This window comes from Pararge aegeria, chromosome 11 (assembly GCF_905163445.1).
Source record: "Pararge aegeria chromosome 11, ilParAegt1.1, whole genome shotgun sequence".
Taxonomy (NCBI): domain Eukaryota; kingdom Metazoa; phylum Arthropoda; class Insecta; order Lepidoptera; family Nymphalidae; genus Pararge; species Pararge aegeria.
Genome location: NC_053190.1, coordinates 16744718 through 16769693, shown reverse-complemented (window position 1 = coordinate 16769693; position 24976 = coordinate 16744718).

Here is a 24976-nt window from a genome sequence, read left to right as displayed (position 1 = left end):
AAAACTCTTATAATGCCTACCCTTGAGTTTTTTATAACTCGTACTGGAGATATTCTTTATTTTATATCATCTGCATAACCTGTGTGTACCCTCTATCCACGCCACTGCGGATCTCCTTTTGCAGAATATTCAGGTTTAGAACAAAGCCGCTCTTTTCATTTGCACGACAATAAGAACTTTTGTGAATTTTAATCCTTAATCCCTTTCTCCTATTTACCCAGCAATGGGATATTGATAATCTGAGGGGATAAAACATATTGATTTTAGATTGACACCCACATCTGACCGAATTGCTACGAATTAAAGTATATCGCCGTCGTTTACCTGGAGATATAGTTGATTACGTACATTCCGTTTTAAATTGATGCAGCTATTTTATTCTGTATCGAGGTCACTTTCTAAGTGATATAAGTTAATTAAGAGATTCATGCCCGTTTTCACTAAGCAACGCCTAATCGAAGAATATTCTTAGGCATACATTTACCATTAACCAATCGATTTAAACTAGGCAACTCGTATAACCTAACCAGTCTATAGTTCTTGCCACAAGGTGTGCTATTTTGTGTCATTATTATAATATTTTAATTAAAAACGCACATAACTCACTACCAGTGATAAGGCAGCCCTTATATATAGTAGTCCATAAATTTTTGTTTCCTGTATTGTATTTTTTTTTTCGATCATTTATTTCTGTATTTTATTTTTAAATTTTCTACAGTGTGAATTATCATTTATCTATATACATTTTCTTTTAATTTTCACCAGACTAAATTATTATAATAACTTCGAAAAGTTAGAATGCGTGCCGGGGATTGAACTCCGAAACGGCGGCTGAAGTGTTAACCACTAGGCTATCGACGCTCTTAAAAACGTGTGGTGTATAAATGACAATAGTTTAAAGTTCACCAACCACAAGTAGCGAGCTGAACAATCACGGTATTCTAGCGTAGAGCCAGTGACATTTAGCCCAATCGGCTACACATCTGCATACATTAGTGTTAATAAAGCCTACAGGGCTTTTCATTAGCCCATCTGATATACTACCCGGACTAGCCCGATCGGAGACTTATTTTTTGTAGTTAGACTTTTTTCCCCGGCTAATTAGTTTAATGAGGCGTCTTGCGCGGTTGGTCGCAATGGTTTTGGACGTTTAATCTTTCTTGCGTTTAGTTTGGACAGGTTTCCATTGAGTATTCCGTTCATTGAGAATTTAGTTTTTTTTTTATATTAGACTAGAGGACAACTTTCTTTAATACTATGGAGAAAGTTATCCTCTTACAACTTCTGACAAGGTAATTTGTCCTATGCAAACTTTTATCTGATATTCTATGCAATAAACCCACTTTTTTTAAACATGGAAATGTTATCCGGGATAAAACGTATGTCCAGTGGCACTTCTGGGATGAAAGCTGTATTTGAGCCACATTCCATCAATATCAGTAAAGCATGAAATGCAAAAAATGGTCATTACCATTTTTTTTGGCGTGGTGGAAAAGTTTTATGGCTACCTCCGACCTTTGGGTAGAAAGGTTATGTGGGATTCCCCCCCTCCAAAGGGGATTACCCAAACTAAAAGCCGTCATGACATGCCTCTCTTGTTGGCTTTGTAAGACGCCCGGGGAACCCGTTATATACTTCCTTGATGTCTACCAACGTGACTTTATTGGCCTGAAAATAGGTAACAAACAGATAGACACTTTCAAATTTAATGTATTAGTATGGAGGCTGGAGCCTTGAGAGAATACGCGTTTACCTAAAAAAAAGTTGTTTCACAATGTAAGAAATACTATAGCTATTACTATTGTATTCAGTTGTACTTTCCAAGTTAACAATCGCAAACAGCCGCACAATTGAACAAAGATATTCTCTCATTAAAGTTATTTATCCAGCAAAATAACTACGTACAGAAAATTAGCGGAATACGAAATAAAAACCCAAAAAAGGCATTAAGCGAATACAAAGTACTTTCGCGGAGACAAGTGTTATTGATATTATACAGTGAGTAATTCGATGTAATGGCGCGCTTACACGGAGCAAGCTAGCGTGCGAGTTAGGCAGGTCATTTTTCACTCCTTTGCAGCTAGTTAAAAACAAACACAGCGTAAACACTTTATGCGAGCCGGTATATATATCTAAATGTTATTAAATTGAAAATCTAACTCGTGTAGTATATGCATACACCGATTATGAGTGGTTACAGACGGTTTCTCATAATGTTTCTGTACTACGATAATTGTAACACAACAGTATGTCTACTGAGTATGTAATTATATATGTCTATATATTTACGAAAAATCATCTCTTAACTCTTCTTAACCTAGCGCTTGACTACTGTCACAACAAATGTTCAGTAATGATGCAGTCTACAGTACTTGACTAAAAGGTGGCCAATGACTACAAGTTACATGTATTATAAGTACTGGGGAAAACGGAAGTAAGAACGGCATTTTTGCTGTATGTCAGAAATGAATTACCAAAGTGCTACGAATCAGTATGTGGTATACAAACTAAATACAGAATCGTGTAGATCCTTGTTATCTATGCTTTACGGTTCGACAGTAGAACAGCGAAAGCAAATCGCCATTGAACAGTTCCTAAGAATACTATAGCATATGTCGCTCTACATTAAACAAGCTTTTATTTAACTTACTATTTTTGTAGTATGTTTGGTAAATTCAATTATTCACCATTCCATCACAAAGGTCACCATTCACAAAGTTGTACGACGGTGTCCACTCACCTATATAATGCCAGCTTGACATGTATAGTTTAATAAGCGGAGGCAAGATGCTGTTATGATATGAGTTGACGATGGCAGTGGCACTGAAGTTAGCAGCTCGCTTTGTGTAACCAAACCATAAGTCAATGTGAATGTAAGTGTCGACGATAATTGGATCGGTATTCAGAATAAACTCATACAGGGTGCAGCACTAAACTCTTTTTACCACTTATTTGGTAGTATCATAACTTCTTGTACACTCACCAGTTCTTAACTTTTTGCTTCCGTCTTTTTCGATTCGCACGCTGATAATTTGGACTGTCTTCTTATTACCCATGTTTATCAGGCTTTTGCACTCTTTCTTTGTATGATTGTTATGCCCATCTTTTCCTTTATAAATTTTAAACAACTTACTTTAAGTTTTAATCTTCTATCTGTATCTGTGCTTAAATATTTAAATAAATTTTCGTGAGTATGTCTGCTTTAAGCGATCTTTATACCACCTAATGGTAATTATTTCAAAGTGCAGTAAAGTTAAGAAATGGGGGATCGTGTAAAATTAAATAAACTTTATAAATTAAAGATTATTACAGAGCTTTATTAATTTAAATTATTAAAAACCATGCTTAATTTCATAATTACCTTGACTATTCCAGAGATATAGAGATACATATCAGACGCAGCACGGGTCTGCTGAACCGTGTACTTTAAAAAAGACCACCGTGTTTGCGAAAGAGGGATGTGGTCTCAAATTTCTTTTGAGGTTAATATTCCATGCCTTTAAAAAAATATCATTTGTACTTCGTGACTTACTTTTGACGGCCGATTGGCGCAGTTTGCAGCGACCCTGCATTCTGAGTCCAAGGCCGTGGGTGCGATTCCCACAACTGGGAAATATTTGTGTGATGAACATGAATGTTTTTCAGTGTCTGGGTGGTTATATGTATATAATAAGTATTATATGTATATTTTTCATAAAAATATTCAACAGTCATATTAGCACCCATAACACAAGCTACGCTTATTTTGGGAGCTAGATGGCGATGTGGGTACGGTCGTAGTATATTTATTTATTTATTTATTTACTTACGCTTGTTATGGTTTCGGCATTTAAACAGAGAACCTTATGTTTGTTTATTCTCAAAATTAAAAACCTCTAACCGGTCATAAAAACACATAAATAGACAGCGATCATTGTGTACAAAGGTATGAAGGAATATTTCAAACGTACTTGTTCTTATATACACTCGACGAGTGAAAATAATTCATTAGTGTCTGTGAGATTTAAAACAGAATTTAAATTTCCGAATGTTATCGTTCTTTCGAATCAATCGTAAACTCAAACGCCATTAAACCACTTTGTGCGAATAACTCCAAAATAAGCTCGAATAATAATATGTAGTATTTACTGAGCCGAGTCAATAGCATAATTCAAGCCGAATATTGGTGCGGGCCATCAGATAAATGCTATTATCCTGTACGGCTATCACTTCAATACGCTCGCGAAGTAAAGTGCTTATAACCTTAAAAGTTTTAAACATGAAGGACCACCGCAACAACGGTAACAATGATTATATTTGTCAGCCGTTTAGCGCCATGGGCAGCGACTCTGCTTTCGGCGATTTCGGCTCGATTCCCACAACTGGAAAAATGTTTGTGTGATGAACATGAATGTTTTTCAGTGTCTGGGTGTTATCTGCATAAGTATTTATGTGTATTCATAAAAATATTCATCTGTTATCTTAGTACACGTAGTATATTTATTATTTATATTATATTATTATAATCAGAATTGTTTTTGTAAAAGTGGAGTTGTGAAAAACTTCAAATGGAGTGAAACACTATATATATTAATGACAGTTTAGATTCAACTCATGAATTTCTAAGTGAAAAATAGGGGTGAACACTTCACTAATGTATTTTAGACAAAAAAAAACTTTTTTTTGTACAAAATACAGCACATCAAAGTGCTTCTAGTTTTTTTTTTTTATAAAATACATTAGTAAAGTTTTTACCCCATGTTGCCTACTTTTACTTTGAAGTAGATTAAGTATGTTATTTTTACAATAAAACTTAGCTAACTTAACATTATTTAGTAGTAGAAATAAACAGTATATTTCTTGCACAAAAAATTAGCCAGGTTATTTTTTGTTTTTGTTGCTACCAGTTGCTTTTAGTAATACCAGTCACATGTCGTAAGTTACTGATTGTTTACAAATTCAATTCTAAACTTAATACTTAATCTAAAGTACCACCTTCAGAAATATGGATTAAACATTTAAATAGCTTTTGTATGCAACAGTACAAACAAGAATTTCTTGGTAAATGGTAAAGGGCAGGTTATCAGGACCCTATTACGAAACCGCTCGAGAATTATGGAAATATTTTAATTCTCATTGCTCAAAGCTGTGCTCCCGTGGCTCCGCTGTTATCGGCCTTGTCACTGTTGTACCCATTTGTTTGCTTTCCTATTTATGTGTTTGTGCTTCTGAGATATTCAAAACTTACTGCCTTAGATTCTACCTGTATTGTTCTGGTTAATAAATAAGTAACTGTATTAATTAGTGCTTGTTTTCAATTTTATCAGAATCCTGTTTTGCATTCTCATTTAGTTGATAACAAACTTACTACATATAAAACCGCGTTCCTAGCGCGTTGCTACATCTGTTGATACATTTTTTTTAATTCAACAAAAATACATACATCGCCTACGCCAACTCACATGACTGATGATTTTTTTTTACACATATATACTTATACTATAACATATAAACACCCAGACACATACAAATCATTCATATTTATCATACAAACATTTTCCAGTTGTGGGAATTGAACCCACAGTCTTGGACTCAGAAAGCAGGGTCGCTGCCCATTGCGTCAATCAGCTGTCATATGTACAATAGTTGAGTAGATAGAACATTTTTAACACCAAAAACAAGTCAGCACGCAGTTTTATTGTAACATTTCCAATCTATAAAAGTTTAACTTGGTCAAGAATTCACCTTTTCTTCCCATTTATCTATGAAATCGTAGAAAAAGATAATATTAACGAACGTTATGTAACTTCTATAGCATAATAACCACGTTGATATAAATCACCTTATCTTGCCAGCAAGTAAATCTTAAAGGGAATAAAATGAGCGCCGAACAATTTTATATCATTACTAAATATACATTGTGGTGCAATAAAAACGTCTGTCTGTCTGTAACAGCGTCGCAATCTCGGAAACTGACAGTGGGCGTAAACTTCAATGGGGATGAACAACCTTAATTTTTACGATGTACATTAAAAAGTGTAACGGATTTTTTTTGGGTTTTATTAAGTGAACAGCGGCGCGCGTAAATGTTTTAGCCAGGATACGCCAAAAATAAGTTTTATTGCTTCTCACCATTAAAATATTTGGCGATTGAAAAATTGGAAAACAAATTGTATACACATGGTAAAATTGAAAATCTGCAGGTTTTACGATATCTAGTACAATATAGAATAAAGTTGAATTCTGTATACTTTTATGTGGTTGATTTTTTACCACGTTTCATGTACAAGCACGAACTAAGATTGCATAGTAGGCGTACTTGAAATAAATGAATTTCTCGTTGTGAAATAAAAGTGTTGTGATCAATTGAATTTAGCTTCGAATGTGAATAAAGATTTTTAGGGATAATAAATCTTTATAAAATGTATTAAGTACTTACAAGTACTAAAGCAAATAATTTCTACAACATTTTCAAGTCAAACCAACAAAAAGTACAAGTATCATGGATAATTAATAAAGAAATCTCTTTATCCAAACATTCAATTACCTCCAAATCCAAACAAACAATTTTAATTCAGAATAATTTTTCACCTTTCTACTTTAACTTTAACAAAGACACTTTAAGAGGATAAACCCCCAGTAAAACTTTAATCAAAATTCATCCTTAAATAATCCACAATTTTTAAAACATTCAACGATTCCATCCGAAATAAATTCCCCCAAAATCCGGAATCGATTGCCAAACCAAATCGATTCCCCAAAACTGTTGCCCATACCAGACCTTATCTATAAAACCTGCTCATCACTCAACGTCAAACGACGCGGCCCGATCCCATTGTGGTATCGGAGTCTTCGAGATTTCGCGAATTAAATCCCGAAAACCGGTGACCAACTGTCGCCTTCACTTGTCCCTAAAAACCGAACGGCATTGTCTTTCCGACTGTCCTCCGCCGTAAAATCACGTATGTACACTTTAATAGCCATTGAAATTTCATCGACACGTAACGGAATTAAGGTTTATTCTCGCTTGGATTTAGACGGTTTAAAGCCGTTTATACACGTATGCCAGTTAGTATTTATGTTCTGTATGTCCACTTTCGTCTGTCCGGGGGCCTATTTATTACCTTTTCGCAAAGCGTAGCCCGTATAAATTATTAATTTATTCGTCTTTGGGTTACCGGGCGGGTTTTTAATTGTTGCTAGACTAATATTTTATTGGTCATTATAGAGATCAGTGGGCCACCAGACCTTGGGACGGATCATTCCGGGCTAATGAGTTATAACAAAGCCATTGAATTTGTGTATTGGTAGTGATGTAGCCCGCATTGGATCGCTCGCTTGTGCTCTAAGCTATCTTCTACGAGACACGAGACTTCTGCCCAACAGTGGACGTTAAAAGACGTCTAATAGGCTGCTGTTGATGAGGTGGTGGTAAAAGTAGCAGTCTTTTGATAAACTAGAAATGTGGAAGTGTGTCTGTTTGTTTATTTGTTTGTAACTCCTGAACTGATCTTTACGAACTCAGACACTGTACATATAACTCGTAACTTAAAGATGGACGTACAATACTTTTTATCCCAGAAAGCACTCGGTAACCCTGCGTTCCTGCGGTAAACAAAATCTAACTTTTGTTACCTATGCAACGCGTAACAGCTGAACCGATTTTGACGAGAAATTGTATAGAAGTAGCTTCCATGCAAAAAAGCCTGGTGATAAAATGAGATGGGGCCCCACATAGCTCAGAGAACCTATGGACGTTGGTCCCAAGGTGCTGAAATGGCGATCGCAGTATTAGAAGACCCCCCAAGTGATGGGCAGGTGATATCAAACGAGTTGTAAGGTGCTTCTGGACCCAAAACCTTGAAATTTGGAGCACCCTAAAAGTGGTGGAAGTTGACGTCTATGGGTCAACATCATAATGATGATGATTTTAGCTTCAATTAAAGTGGCTAAAGTGTCGAGATTTTTATAAATGCGAGCGAAATCGCGGGAAGCAGCCAGTCGTAAAATAAAACCAGCTACCTTAAGGGCGCCTTTGAACAATTGCAAAAGATTGCCACCCATTTAAAAATGGCATCAATTAAATCGCACAATTAACGTTAAGAGGGAATGTCGCGTCGATTGTATCTCGCGACCCGGGGCTATCCGGGTTCGAACCCGCTACCGTTCGAGTGTCGTGATTTATCGTCGCCTACTGCGCCGGGTTAATTGAAGGAGCTTTGTTTTGACTTGTTATTCCGTCGAACGTGCACTTACATCATTAACGAGGCTAGCATGCTAGACAATGGGTTTAGTTTGTATTTACCTTAAACAGTTTAAAATACCTGCCTGCTTTCGATACTAGAGGTACTTTGAACTCGCTGTAAGACCACCCTACTGTAAGTCGTATTTAAGCTTTATTTATTTAATTTATTCTAATTAATATATATTTTTTAAACAACGTAACTTTAGAGTTTATAAATTATAAATATATATACATTAATTTTAAGTGTTTATTTTTTCTTTAATTTCATTCCAAGTTGTGTTGTGTAGTTTAGAACAAAACTTGTTATTACTTATAAAGTCAAAGTCCTTTATTCAAATAGGCACATAGATGGCACTTTTGATGCGTTATTATATACAAAATGTGTACATAGCAGTGAGTAGAGATGGCGATAACTACAATCGTAAACGTAAAACTAAAGCTACGACTATAAGTATTTAGATCTACCTTAAGTTGTTACCTATTTTGTGTACCTAATAAATAAATTATTTAATTAATTAATTAATACGTGGAGCTACGGCCTAAACTCTACTCATTGTGGGGGGAGACTCGTGCCGTATAGTGGGCCGTTCATTATTATCATCATCATCACAACAACCAACTACCGGCCCACTACAGAGCACGGGTCTTCTCCTAAATTGATGGATTGGTGGACTTCACACACCTTTAAGAACATTTAAAAAATTCAAAATTCAAATTCATTTATTTCAAGTTGGCCTACTTTATAAGCACTTTTGAAACGTCAAGTATGTATGTTTGTAGTGACTCTACCATCGGTTCGGAAAGCAGATTCTACCGAGAAGAGCTGGCAAGAAACTCAGTAGTTGCTCTTTTCCAACATATAGAACTTTCAGGCATGCAGGTTTCCTCACGATGTTTCCCTTCACCGTTGAAGCAAGTGTTATTTTATTTACTTAAAACGCACATAACTTTGAAAAGTTAGAGATGCGTGCTGGGATTCGAACTCGGCCCCTGAAAGTGAAGTCGACTTCGTAGCCAATGCGCTATCACCGCTTCCATAGTGGGCCATTAATCGACTTTTATTGACGATTGAATATTTATATGAATCCATAATCCTAATATTATAAATGCGAAAGTATGTTTATTTAACCTTGCGTAATCCCCTAACTAAGCAAGTTTAATTTAAAGGACGGAGAGTAAAATAAGCTTTTTATTCCAGACAAACAGTTCTCGCGGGATTTTGGAAAAAACCATAATAAACTCAAACTAAGAACAACGCAGCTAGTGGTACTATATTAAATCAATGTAATTGAATGATATTTTTGTCAGTGCAAAAATAATCCTTAATACCTTTTTGGTAACACCGAAAGTGTATTAAAACGATACAAAATGCCATAAAATTAGCTAAATCAAGTACAATTAAAATATTCCAAGTACAAAACGTTGAAAGTTAAATATCATTTCACATATAAATACCACAAAAATTTTTATCGCATTAAATACCGGCATTCTGAGAAATATCCGGTTTTGTTTTAAATTACTGAAGATTGTTAATTTTATGCAACGGTAGCAGATATCTTAAGCCGTGTTATTTGCCTTGAAATGTTAATTTATTATAATTATACGTTTTTATATGCACAGTGGGCTAAACCATTTACTGTACAGTACCACATTGTATATTAAAATAATCGGCTTCCAATTTTCCGTCAAGAAAATTAATGACAAGGTCAGTGTCGGTCGTTTTATCCCCGTGCCTTGCGGAGTACTTTAAGCCCGTGATGCCAGTTGTCAGGACACGCGGGAACGTATCAGCCAAGTTCCAGCTAAGAATAAGGACCGCAGATTCCGTGTGTAATATTACACGAACCATTTAGAGCCACTTTTGCCTCCTTAATAACTTAAAATCTATTTAGATCTCAATTTTTTTGTTGGTGGAACCGACAAACACCCATACTTTTCATATTTTCATATGGACCTTGGCTTTAAATTTTTACAAAAATTATGTTTTTCATAGTTTCATCACTAACATGATGTGAAAGATGTTGAGTTCAAGCCCACGATGTGCAAATAGACAATCGAGTTAATCACATGCGATTTTGGAGTTTCATCAATTAATTCAGTTGAAATTCTTTTAATAAAGTTATGTAATTTTATAGTCATAAGAATTTTAAAGTGGTTATTTCCCAAAAACGGATCTAAATTTAACAAGCTGGCAATAGTCAGTATTGCAACCTATGGTGAGTACAGTATCTGATTTAGGAAAGAAGCGTATTTTTGGTGAAATTTTATTAAGTTAAAAACGTCCATAGCTCTTAAAACTTAGTGGAGAGTGCCGTTAATCAAACTCAATCCATCCGAAAAAGAAGCCGAAATGCTAATCGTAATTTGGAAAAGTAAGATAAGTATTTCATAAAATGACTTATTTCACTCAAACACTACAAATTCGTATTCAAGTAGTAGCACACAGTTAACAGATGTGGCAGTTACAAACTTTTACGATGAAATTATAAAACAATAACATAATTCATATTTCATAGCTAAGACGTCATAATCCAGTTTGATTGTTACAAGTTACATTTATTTTCCAACATTATGTTGTCATCGGGGGATTTACAGCTTAGCGCTCACGCAAACCCAATGAGCAGATGATCACGAGTACCATGGTTAAGAAGTTCGGATTTGATGGGCTTTATGCATTAGAACTGACAGAATTACTGTTAAATTAAATTAATGGGCGAAGTGAAACTATTGAGTGTACGAAATCAAGTTTTATTTCAGTTAAATATACATTAGAAGGTATAATTCTTGGAAAATCTTTATTATACACAACATACCGTGCTGCGTTTGTTCGTAATTTTACTCCCACTAATCACACAAGTTCTGAGTCTTATATCAGATTGGAGGCATTGACGCCGAGATCCAGATTTTTCTTTACATTTTTCACATGAAGAAGAACAAAATAATGCCTTAATATCAGTCTTTCAACACCTTTCAATAATTTTTATTCCAAATTACATATTTAGCTAGCAAGTTATGGTTTTTCATTTATGGTTTATTGCTCTTTCAAAACATACAACATTATTACATAAGTAATTAATCAAAATATACCTGCGATAAGTTCACTGGCTTTCGAACGTTTTCTCTGAGCCATTCGTAATAAAATATTTATCGGCATAGGTAGATACAGAAGCGGGCGTTCCACAGAACTCCCAGTTTCGTAATTTAGATGCGTCACAAATCGTTTTAGTATTCGAAAATAGTAATTAAGATCATGCGAAGGCAATCTTTATTATATTATTATTATTATCATCTAGTGCGACCAGTCGGGGTCAACGGCCGCGCGGTGGGTGCCCGTCAGGTTTATGTTATGCATTTTTGAGCCACTTCATAAGATGAGCTTCTGTTTATGGTCGAGTACGATGGAAGGTATATCTGTTAGTTTGTATTATTTTGTATATTACGTATATTTTTGTGGAATTAAACTTTAAAAAAATCCGGCCATCTGTCGCACCAGGGTTTTCATACCTTGAAAGTAGACGTATAAATAGTAATTTGGTAAAATAATCGTTGGACAACTTCAATAATATTTGACCGCTTTACTAATTTTAACAGCAATTTCTATACTAATTTGATAGTAAAGAAATATAGCTGAACTATTAAACTACAACAGTCATTTTATTCTTCCTATATTTTTCTATTTACAATAGACCATTTATATTAATCGTGCTATGTAGGGTTTTAATTGCGATGTTTAATATGTTACTTGGGATTAAATGGCTTATTTATTTATTTATATTATTTATTATGTAGCGGATTATGATAGGTATACTAAATGTCATGACGAGAAAATCTGTTGATTTGTCTCTCAAAAAGAGGATCAGAGTTAAGACTTGAGTTAAATGGCAGAGGATAGGTCATATCTTTTGTTGAATTGCTGCTGGAGCAGGCGAGTTTAAGAGTGAAGATAGTGCCGATAAGAGCAGACAACGTACAGTCCAAAGGATGTAACGAGGAAGGGGTGGGGGAAAGGGGTTGTGAGGAAGACGTAGGAGCGTCTATGATTGCTTATACAAGATGTTTATTGAATGCATAACCTACCATGAGCTTAGATGACGTCACTACCAGCTCTCGTGAAATGAAATTTAAACCGTTTTTTTTCCATTTATAGTTTACACAACTATAAAAAAAATATCTAATTTATAGCATACGTCCATATACGTCTCCCGAATCGAGTGTTAATAAACGCTTTCTCTTATGCTAATGCGTCGAATATTGAATTCTCCGACATCAAAGTATAACTTGAGCCGTCCACAAAGCAATACCGTTCTAATAATAAGTAATAACTATAAAATTATTCCAATACAAAACTACTTGGCGAAAGGCAGACGCTATCACGCATGCCCTGAATCTTATTACTATTACGACGTGCAATGCACTTTGAACTTTATACGTGGGGGTTTTAAAATTTAAATTCAAATGTAAACTAATGGAAGTGAAAAGTTAAAAAGGGCATTGAAAAGTGAGTTTTAATATTGAATGTGTAGACGTCATTATTCGGTGAGGTGTCGAAATCGAGTATCATGTTTCTTTCTCACTTCGTCAGGTGTCGCTAGCGGCGACGCTTTGTTTTGTTCGCTTTTGTTCTACGGAGTGTGAAGGCGATAAAAACACGAACGAAAAGGAAGCGGGCGGCTTTCAGAATAAGGGTGTTTTAAAAAAAAGGTTTTTTTGAAAGGGTACGTGAGTGTTTGGGTTAGTTTCGTGTAGGGTTACCTACCATATTTTGATTGAAATAATGAAAATATAATATTTAATAAAAATGCTACGAAATCTAAAGTACCTACTTGCATTCCATAGTTTATAAGAAAAATTAAAAGCAATAAATAGATTTTTTGTCTTATTACTGCAGTATTACATGACGAGATAGAGTTGTGAGATAAGATGCAGGAGTATCAGCAAAGCTTACCTGCCAAGAGAGTCAGTGTACTATAATCAGAATAGTTACGAGTCAAATGCTATCTGGATACTGAAAAATAAATGTGTGATACTAGTACTTTTTAGTTCAATCGTGCTATTTTTATTTAAATTTGAATTGAATCCCACTTCTGATAATATATCAATATAAAAAAAAACCCACACAAAATAATATAATAAGTGTCGCAGAAATCAAGATAATATAATTTTAATTATTAAAAATAGAATATTTGCTTAGTACTGTTCGCTTTCTGAGGTAGCTTTCACAATTATTTTTCTCCAGTAACCCAGTAGCAGTAACCCTAGATGCGGGAATGTTTGGGTTAGTTTCGAATGTCCTTTGTGCGGTACGTCCTGGCTTTTGGTGTACTCTGTATATTCATAATCATATCTAGATTGTTTGAGACCTAAACACCACGCAGCGTCGGTCGCGGTGTTAGATTACGGTTTTCGACAGTGTCCGGTTTCATCTGACATATCGATAAAAGAATATTGACGTTTTGAATTTTCGCTAACACCATATTTATATCACTTGTGTGTTATCGAAGAATAAGTATGGGGTTTTTCATTCCATAATGATGTATTTATGAACTCCCGACGCAAAAACGACGGGGTGTTATAAGTTTGACGTGTCTGTATGTGCTTCTGTCTGTTGCATTGTATTTTCCGAACGGATCAACCGATTTTGTATTAATTTAGGAGTGTTCTAAACTATGTTAGACGAAAATCAGTCCAACATAACCGCCGCCACAAAATGGCAGTTAACATATTTTTTATAACTCCCTAAATATGGATTACCAAGTAGAATAATGTACACTATATTGAAAGATTTTAAATTTTTAAACTTATATTTTATAAAGACATTGTGAGTCGGGATATATTATTTTTTTAAATTTAAAACAAGAAGATGTTAATCCCAAGTAGCTTGCTGTTGTCCGTTAAGGCACAGTTAATCATACCAAATATTAATTATCAAAAAACAATGCACAGTTTTTAACACAAAATAAACTTTTCAAGTGGTATATAAGTAAAGCCATGTTGGCTTCACTTATTCACTGGTATGACAAAACTTTATTTCCCATCCATAAAGTCAAACACGCATATAATACAGTCTAGTATATACATTTTTTCAGTGTATATTTGCGTATACGAGTTACTCTAATCTGGCGCAATACGTCACGAGCATGTCAAGGTCAAGAGTGACGCTAACCTATAAGTTTTTTCAGCTAAAGGAGTTTTCACTTCAAAAATTGCTTCTTAACACTCTCTTTTGTGTAGTTTTAGTTCACGTACTTTAACAGATCGCTTCAATAAGTACCTCGGACCTTTCCCACCGCTAATGGAGTTTTTTTCGAAAGGTCCCGGCACCGGTGGTTAATATTTAAAAATAATTGTCTCAACCATCATCGATCATTAGTGTTATCAGACCACGGCGTTATCCGATGGTGTGGCGATAACCCGATGTTAAATAGAATCCATTGTGACAGTTTCAACTTTGGACATTAGCCCCGGGACGCTGGGACAGTCAGCACAAAAGTAATATAAAGGTTTTGACGAACGCCCTGGCGCAACGGTGAACGCTGTGAATCTAATTAGGAGGTCCCGAGTTCGATTCCCAGAAGGGGCAATTGGGAATTAATTATTTCAGAATTTTCTGTGGTCTGGTCTGTTTGGAGGCTTTGGCTGTGGCTGGTTACCACGTGCCGCTAAGCGATTTAATGTTCCGGTGCGATGTCGCGTGGAAACCGATTAGGGGTATAAATACCATACTCCCTAACTGGTTAGCCCGCTACTATCTTAGAGAGAGATCAGGTGAGATTAAAAAGGGCTAACTTGTAGTGGAAAAAATAAAGTCTTTTTTATAATTTTCCGTGACCATTTACACTCTTTAATTATTTACCAAAAGTGTATGCACAAAGAGGTTATTCATGCAATAAGACCACCTATGACTATCGATGTTATGAATTACTTAAGTTGGGAATTTTGTGTATATTATTAAATTTTATTTAGCCTATCTTACTTTCAAAAACGTGCGCTCGCCAAATATTATTGCTATTAAGAGTAGCCAATCATAGGTATAGTCTATGGCTCAAAAAAAAATCTTTAAGCAATTTATTATGCCAGACTGTTCTTCTGTTGCTGCGTGTAAAAAGCAGAAATCAAGAAACCAATAAACACACTTTTCAATTATAGTATCAGAAAATGGCGAGTAGAAGTGAAACTCCATGAAGAAACTGTTATTAAAATTATGTATTTAAAGGTAACAACGCGCACATTTTCTTGTTACTCAGATGTATAACACGCTCCATGATATCGCGCTATCTCTTTCACACAATATACTGGCGTGTGTCTGAGATAGCACGATATCGGCTAAAGTTTGTAAATCTATTCGTCAATAGCGTGGATATAATAACAAAATGAGCTTTGTTCTTGAAATTTAATTCTAAATTATTATCGAATCTAAATTATAAGGAATATCGCATCAAATATTATTAAAGAAAATAAATATAAACTAAGATCTGAACATTTTTTTGTCTTCGGTACAACAGCCAAGCATACGAGTTTTTAATCCAAATCTCGTGTAAGTATTTCAACACGGCCCTACGAGTCGTCAAGCCGGCGGATTCCACTAACCCCGTCCCTCTTCAACGCATCCCAAAACAAATGTGTTAGAAAAGGAAAGCAGACTTACCGTAGGTGCTAGAAAGAATGGACTGTATAAAATTTTTCAATTTGAATTTGATGCACACTATTGCGTCACGTTTTGTTTTGAATAGTTGAATAGAAGTGAATACCTTTGGATATTGTTTTGAGAGGCTCCGATCTTACCTGGAAAAGGAAAAATACAATCATTATGCTAATTTTTGTAAATTTAAATATAATATACTATTACTTATAGTTGAGTTTTTAAAAATGTACAAAGTCTGTCTTCACTTTTAATTGCAAATAAAGCTTTTCTAAACTTGCAAGATTATGTACCTTAGCCTGCTTCGAAGGGACGGAGTTGGATCGGATTTATTAGTTTTATGCGTTATAAGCAATTAAAACTCACGTGCTTTAAAGGTGAAAAAAAAAACATTGTGGATAAACCTGCATGCCTCTGAGCTCTAAACGTTAAACTCTTTTCAATCTGAGAGGAGATCTATGCCCTGTAATTGGCCGGTAATGCATTGCTTATTATGATGATAAACAATATGCATATTCTGCAAGAACTGTTTAAGGATAAATATTCATAAACATACACTACCATTCAAAGTCTTTAAACCTGGCCCTCTATAATCTCCAGGCTATAAATGTTCCATAACTGGCCACAGTTATATAGGGTTTTCTCGTAAGAGAAAGAAATGTAGAGTTATAGAAATATACAGAAATGCTGCTCTTAGTGAGATGGCGGATTTAAGCGCATAGTTTTGCTTGGAAGCACACACCTTTATCTCTCTCGCCAGAAAATGATTATAACTCTATAATTGTAAAATTCTATTTTTGGAAAAGAGCAACTGCTGAGTTTCTCGATAGTGCTTATATTATTTTAGTGCCACATATATCACATATATATATATATATATATATATATATATATATATTTATATATATATATATATTTCTGTTTGAGATTGTATGTGGGATTCACTCATGAACTCCAACTTGCAAAGAATGCTGAATACTTTAGTTTTGTCTACCAACCGTATTATTCGTTTTACGTAAAGGTTTTTTTTAAATCAATCCCATAAAGTTACACTTGCAATATTAAAGTAGTAAGGCAGTTTGTCATCACACTGTAAGGTCTATCGATTAATTACATCGCAACCACAGATCCAATAAAAACATAGACGGATAATCCGCAAAAACATGAACTAATATTATTTGATCAGATGAAAAATTGTTAAGTTTTGGACAAAGTTCGAGACTTAAATAAAAATAATACTATTAAATTAAAGCAAACTAATTGTGGCTAGTTTAAACTGGGTGCAACCGCGTCTCGGTTTTTAGTCGATATACTTTTATTAAGATTACTTTTGACATCTAACGTAAACGCTGTTGAAAATACCTATTAAAAAATTGCATCCTTGGAGACCTTAGGTCTATTTAAGATTAGATAAAATTAGGCTAAAGCACACAAAAGCAAAGCAGTGGATTTTAGCTTTATGGAAATTATATAGGCTGATTATGATGATATGTTAGCCGATAAATCCACTTCTTTATCATTAATGTATATGTGGAATAACACAGGAATTTTCTTCTGTTGTTAGTTATTCCACTACAGGGCAGGAAATGCTTTACTTAAAACTGATAGTCAGACAAGCAATTTCAAGAGATCAGCTCCACTGAAACTGTGTTATTTATTGGCTACCGTGAACCATCTATGACAGAAGATCAGTTATTACAGTTATTACCACTACTCTTCTTTCCGTGGGTGTCGTACGAGGTGACTATATAAATAGCTCCTCAGCGTGGTCATACAGGCAAACTCTCCCGTTAGGTGACCTTTAGTCCAGCAGTGGATCTTTATAGGATGTTGATATGATACCGTCTACTTTTTCCCCTAGGTCTGTGATCGGGACCTGCTCTCGGATGTAATGGCTGACGAGTGTAGCCCGGGGTTTATCTTGAACCAGTCTGATTGGCCAATAAACAGACTCTGTAATAGCTAAACGGGTTTCGCGTCAATTCATATAGAGCAGCTACCATTAGACGGTTCACTTTTATTCTGCCTTATGAACGCGGTGTTAGACTCATTTCAACGATACCGAACTTGACGTTCAAAAAACTTATGAAGTAGGCCTACTTGAAATAAATGAATAGTGTGCGATGAATTTTTAAATTCAAAGACAAGCTTCCACTCATACACGAATTAACAAAAAAATACTTAAGTACCTGGTGCCCAACTTATATATGCTATGCTTTGTCTAGCTGAAAATCACTGTTAGAGTTATAATAAGAACGTAATGTAAAAAAATATAAAATAATAATAAAAACGCTAAGACGCTATTGAATAGCGTCTTTAAGATGATAATTATTTTTAGCCTATAAATTTCAGCTAAACCTCTTTCTATGGAAATGAATCGATTTCCACAATCCATTCTTGAGCCGCTCTCAATGTTAAGACGCTATTTTTTACATATGATTTTCTATTTACTAAAGGTAAACATAAAATGTTTGAAAAAGTTATTGTAGTGGTTTAAGTAACCGGTCCAAAACTTTATAAAACTACGTACACCATTTTTAATTTAAATACAGATTACAGTGCTCAGTTTAATCTACAATTATTAATCAATATAGATGGCGACAGACAAGTGTTATCTGTGGAGATAATAAAATATCAATTAAAGGTTGATGGGAAAGATAAGGATCTGTCAAATTAATCGATTGGTTTAATAAATTTAAAACTTGACCAACACGTTGATAAAGTGTAATTATTTTTTACAGGCAATGTCTCTATTCTTTTGCTTGATTTATACATAAACTGAAATTAAATCTTTCTTTATTCTTTATCCGGCCGTTTTTTACAAATTCCGTGGGAAACGTTTATTTTCCTTGACAAAAAAGTATGCTATTTTACGCTCAGTCCTTTCAACTAATTCTATGCCAAAAATGAAGTTGATTTGTTGGTTAAAAAGGGCCTGAAGAAAAGACAAATAACACACTTTCGCATTTACAAAATTAAGTAATGATTCTGAAAAATACCTTCGCTCTGATGATGTTGACTTTCGATTATCAACCCATTAACGTTATACCTACGTTTACTTATTTGATTGCGTGACAGCTAACTACGATTTATATGGTATTGAAAGAGCGCCATCTAGTGACAATACGTTTCCCCAGTACTGTCACTAAAATATCAAAATTCAAAATTGAAAAATGTTTTATTCATGTAGACCTTATCACAGGCCCTTATGAAGCGTTCATACATTTAGCATGTAACACTAATGTCAGTGATGGTGATAACTGCATTCGTAAACTAAAGCTAGGAGGGCCCTGGTCTAAGAAGAGTCCACAACAAGCTTAGCCAGGTTTTTGTTATCACCATCTCACAGTCGAGTTAATGTTGAGCTATGAAGTAAGAGCAATTCATATCCAAGCTTTTTTATCATACACGTAATCCTTAATCCTTTATATTTAGACAAGATGTCGCTCCTCGGGTTTCTACTCAGAATGGTAGGCCGTAATGAAGAACTCTCAGGCACAAAAAATAACACAGAACCTAAAGACCTACCCACTAGTCTATGAGCTTTATAATGTCAGAGATAATTCAATTAGATTTTCATTATGTCTCTACACTGCAGCTGATCTGTGGTTCTTTACAGCTTTCGCTATGATATTTCCTATGTTATACTTAACCGCAGCGGTAAAGATGTATGAAATTAATTCACCATAGTTATGTTATAATACCCACGACTTTCTTTAGTAGATCTATAATAATTCTAATCAAAACTATTATATGTTGACGCTCATATGTTTGCTAGAATACTTCGGTCTTTGCTAGTTGACACAAATATGAGCCGCTAAACCATATAGAGTTCCGGCACGCGTAGCAACTGGTGGGATTTTTTATTTTTTTATTCCCCTACAGGTTAGCCCTTGACTTAATCTCACCTGGTGGTAAGTGAGGATGCAGTCTAAGGTGGTCGGCGGGGCAACCTATTGGGGAGTATGGTAGTCATACTCCTAATAGGTTTCTACGGGAAATCGCACCGGGACACTAAATCGCTAAGCGGCACGTCTTTGTCTTTGGTAGGAGGCTTCGGCCGTGGCTGGTTACCACCATACCGACAGACGTACCGCTAAGCGTGAGTTTGCAGTCAAAGGCAATCTAGTAGTAGAAAAAAATAAACTATTTTATGTGATTAATAGACAAAAATACATTTCTTTCAAAGCAAGGTAGTACCACGGAAAAACAGATATTCTACTAAGAAAAGTCACAGAAAATGACTAGAATTTAATTTTCCTAGCGGACAAAGTCGCGGCTTTATGCATGCGTATAATGTGATTCATTGAGGTAGGATCACAATATGGCAGAAATAAGCTCGTGATACAAATTACTTAGGCTCTTAGTTATATAGAGAATGTAGAAGCTCATCTAAGTTTTTATTCAAGAAACGCCTTTAGATTGTACGACCGCTATAAAATCTTATGAAAAAAACTGAATCGTAAGTTAGATCACCTCTAACTTTTCTAACTTATGTGCAATTGAAATATAACTGCTTCAACGGCGAAGGAAAATATCGTGTGGTAATCTGCATGCCTGAGAGTTCTTCGTAATGTTCTCAAAGGTGTGTGGAGTCCATCAATGCGCACTGGCTTCTCATTGTGGAAGGCAGTAGCGTGCAATTCATAAATGCACAAAAGCACTGCCTACCCAAATTATTTTATATATCTCATATTGGAGGGAATTTTTTTTTTCTATTTTATACCATTTTCCTGCGTTATGCATACCCTGGTCGAAGACCCTGTGCACGCCACTGGCGCGAGGAGACCTGTTCCCTGTAGTGGGCCGGTAATTGGTTGATATGATGATGATGATGTTGAATTAAGAACCTCCTCTTTTTTTTTAAGTCGGTTAAAAAGCCTAGCAATAAACACTTTACTGATTTGACGCACGAAATAATTAATCAAGAAATCATAGATAATTGAGAAAACTAAGGTATGTACACAGTATAGCAAACAAGGACATTGTGGAAGATACAAATATATGTAGATATATAATATTATGTTCGTGTACCTCCTAATTCCACGACACAAAAACTAATAAATGGTACAATAACAAAAACTTAAAAAATATAATTACAACATTAACATTGATAAGTATAATATTTATGTAAGTATCGTAACAATATAACATAATTCAAAATTCAAAATTCTTTTGTTTCAAGAAGGCCTAATTTACAAGTACTTTTGAAACGTCAAGTCAGTCTGTTTGTAGTGACTCTACCACCGGTTCAGAAGGCAGATTCCACTGAGAAGAGCCGGCAAGAAACTCAGCAGATTGCTCTTCATGATAAAAATCATCAATTTAACCAATTAACGACCACTGCTGGACATACGTCTTTTGTAGGGAGTTCCACAATCCACGGTCCTGGGCCGCTTGCCTCCAGCGGCTCCCAGCGACACGCCTGATGTCATCTGTCCACCTCGTTGGGGGCCGTCCTACGCTGCGTTTACGTATGCGGGACGCCATTCCAGCACCTTAAGACCCCAACGTCCATCGGTTCTCCGAGCTTCAATATAAAATTACCCTATAAATCAAACGTGTCGTATCCGCATCGGCAGACGAAAGTAAACCAACATTTCTCTGAACATGTGTCGGAAAAAACGAACGCGAGCGCGCTTTAGCGTGGTGGATTTTTTTGCGAAATGCCCTTACTACCTAGGACATAAGATTCATTTCAAATTAATCGGAAAATCGAATGCCTCTTTTATATATCACCTTTATGGCGCGAAAAATAAGGCGCATTTTAGAAGAGCTTAAAGTCCAGACTTAATAGAGCCTTGTAAGAATGCGGCGCGCATTCGAAACGCGTGTTTTTGAATTATTTCAAATCGCGCGAAATGTATGAAACGTTTTGAGCGCGGTTCACGCTTGCGAAGATTTTGGGACATTTTTCTTCAAAGTTTTCATGGAAACCTTTGAGTGAGATATCATAAGACTGGCGTGAAATTTTATTTCACACGAAGTCCCCTAACAAGATTCATAACACTGTCGAGGCAAACTACGAAGTTTGACAGAAATATTAGATAAATTGAAAATACAAGTACTTAACTAAAATATAATTTTTATTAATACATAACTATAACCTAAAATAAACTATTTAAAAACTAAATAAAATCTAAAACGTCCTCGAAACCACCGCAGCGAGGCACAGTTCCTAAGATGCTGGCAGCATAGAGAAAGAGTGTACATGTGTAACACCATAGAGAAAGAGTGTACAGCATAACTTTTGCCATGCATTATAGGTAGTGCACGCCACTGATTTTTTGCTGAGACCCGAGTGACAGTTACAGAAAATGTAATAGATAAACAAAAAAATAAATAAAAACAGTTTATTTCCAATAAAGTAATAGCAAATTGTGATAAGATTAAAAAATAATAAAAAATTAAAAGTATGGTATAATGACAGTTAAATGAAGATGTGTTAGCCCAATGGGCAGGACTTCGACTTCACTTTCGGGGGGCGGGGTTCGAATCCCAGCTCGCATTTCTAACTTTTGTAACTTTTTAAGCAATTAAAATATCACTTGCTTCAACAGTTAAGGAAAACATCGTGAGGAAACCTGCATGCCTGAGAGATCTCCATAATTTTCTCAAAAGGCGTGTCCACCAATCCGCACTGCGCCAGCTTGGTGGACTACGGTCTTTACCCCGTAACGGGCTAACCTGTTAGGGAGTATGTTAGTTATAACCCTAATCGGTTTCTACGCAACATTGCACCGGAACACTAAATCGCTTTGCGGCACGTCTTTGTCGGTACGGTAGTAACTAGCCACGGCCAAAGATTCCCACCAGACCAGACCAGAGAAAATTCAGAAATTAAAAATTCCCTAATTGCCCCGAGAATCGAACTCGGGACTTCCTACTAAAATTTGTCACATAGCATTAGATAGAAAAATAAAAGTAAATTAAGAACTTGCCACATAAAACTGCCGTATCTCCAAAACTATACTTGAAAATCATCCACTCAAGGAATTCACATTTATACATGAATAAATCAAACTTTATTTCCTTCGATTAGAATTTTATCGATATGTATTTTTTGTAGCGTACGCACTCAATCATAATAATTTCCTTATACGTTTTTATTGTATGGGGAACACATTCAATTTATATTATTTGCAGCTCTTTAAATGCTTTCTATTTAATTACTTTTCTATCTAATGTCTGTCTGATAAAGAACGACCGATTTGCAAAAAGGTCTGCAAGGGAGGTACTTATCAAATTGAATTTTTCTGCGCCGATTCGAGTGGTATTATTGCTTTTTGTAGAATCATTTTCGAATTTCAATCTTTTCTGTTAAGTAGGTATTTATTAGACGGCCAATTGGCGCAGTTTGCAGCGACTTTGCTTACTGAGTCCAAGGCTGTGGGTTTGATTCCCACAACTGTTAAATATTACTGTGATGAACATGAAAGTTTTTCAATATCTGGGTATTTATTTGTATATTTTAAGTATTTATTTATATCTATCTATATATATAAAAGAGAACGTGTGTGCGTATGTTCCGTATAGGCTCCGAAACGGCTAGACCGATTTCAATGAAACTTTCAGTGAATCTCCGAATTGACCTGGCGAGTTATCCCGTAAAGTTTGGTGACGATCGGAACACTCCTATTTTTGAACTGTCAAACTGTCAAATACAGCTTTTATTTACTATGATGATATTCTATTGTTGGGTGTACATGGGTGTAGATAATGATCTTCACCCGCTCGAGAAGAGAATAGAAGAGAATAAATACGGAGAGAAATAAATGATTTAATATATTATGAGACTTAAATTAAAAAGTTAAATGTTTAAATAGAATAAAGCAAAATCTAGCCCGGCGAAGCGGGCTGGGTACGCTAGTTATTCATGAAAATATTCATCTGTCCTCTAAGTACTCGTAACACAAGCTACGCTTACTTTGGGGCTAGATGGCGATGTGTGTATTGTCGTAGTATATTTATTTATTTAAGTACGTTCTATAATAGTAATCGTACATAACCTATAACCGCGTCCACTGCTGGACTAAAGGCATATCTCAATGGGAGGGCTTGCCCTTAATTACCACGCTGGGTCAACGAGTTGTTGATCGCAGTATATAGTAGCAGGCAGAGCCCCATTCCGAGGCTCGCCAACAAGCGTTACGCTATTAAAATCGTTAGGGTCAATCAGCTACACACAATACAAAAAAAAATATAAGCACAGAGGACGCTGCTGCCCGCTCTCCGTTATATTCCCTTAGTCACCTCGTACGACACGCGCGGGAAGAGCATAGGTTGGTGACAATTGTATTCTGATCTGCCGTCACCACGCGGCAATACAAATATTTTTATTATAATAACGACTTATTTGGAAATTGGCGTCGTCCAGCATGGACTATAGCATTGGAGAAGTGTGGTCGACTCAAAAACCAAGTAAACCCAAGAAGAGGTATCCATGATCATCGTCACATCATCCTATTACCGGCCCACTACAGAACACGGGTCTCCTCCCACAATGAGGAGGGGTTAAGGCCGTAGTGCACCAGACTGGCCCAATGCGGATTGATGAACTCCGCACACCTTTGAGAACTTTATGTGAAGAGGCATGCAGGTTTCATCACGATGTTTTCCTTCACCGTTGAAGCAAGTGATATTTGAATTACTTAAAACGTGCATAACTTAAGAAAGTGAAAGGTGTAAAGCGAAGTCGAGCTGCTACCCAATGCGCTTTCAACGCTTCGTGAGCTTAGAAGCAAAGAAAGTTGTAACTGAAGCTGATGATGATGATTATTTATAATACGATATTAGCTCGTTACTCGGTACTCGTTGATTATGCAAGCGAATCGGTAGTGACGGCATTCGACAGATTCGCTATTCAAAAGCTGAAATTGAAAAAAAAACATCTCCATCTAGACCACGGTCAGTCGTTGACCGGCTACCGATTAAATATAGCATCAATTATTATCGATATACCGAAACTTGTTTCACTAATGTAGCCTTCGAAATTAAATACCTAAAGATTTCAACTACCAACGCTTTTAAGCGTTTGAAAAGATAAGACCTAAGATAGAGGTAACCTATTGTATAATAGAGATTGATAAGAAATAAATTATTGCAAACTCGCA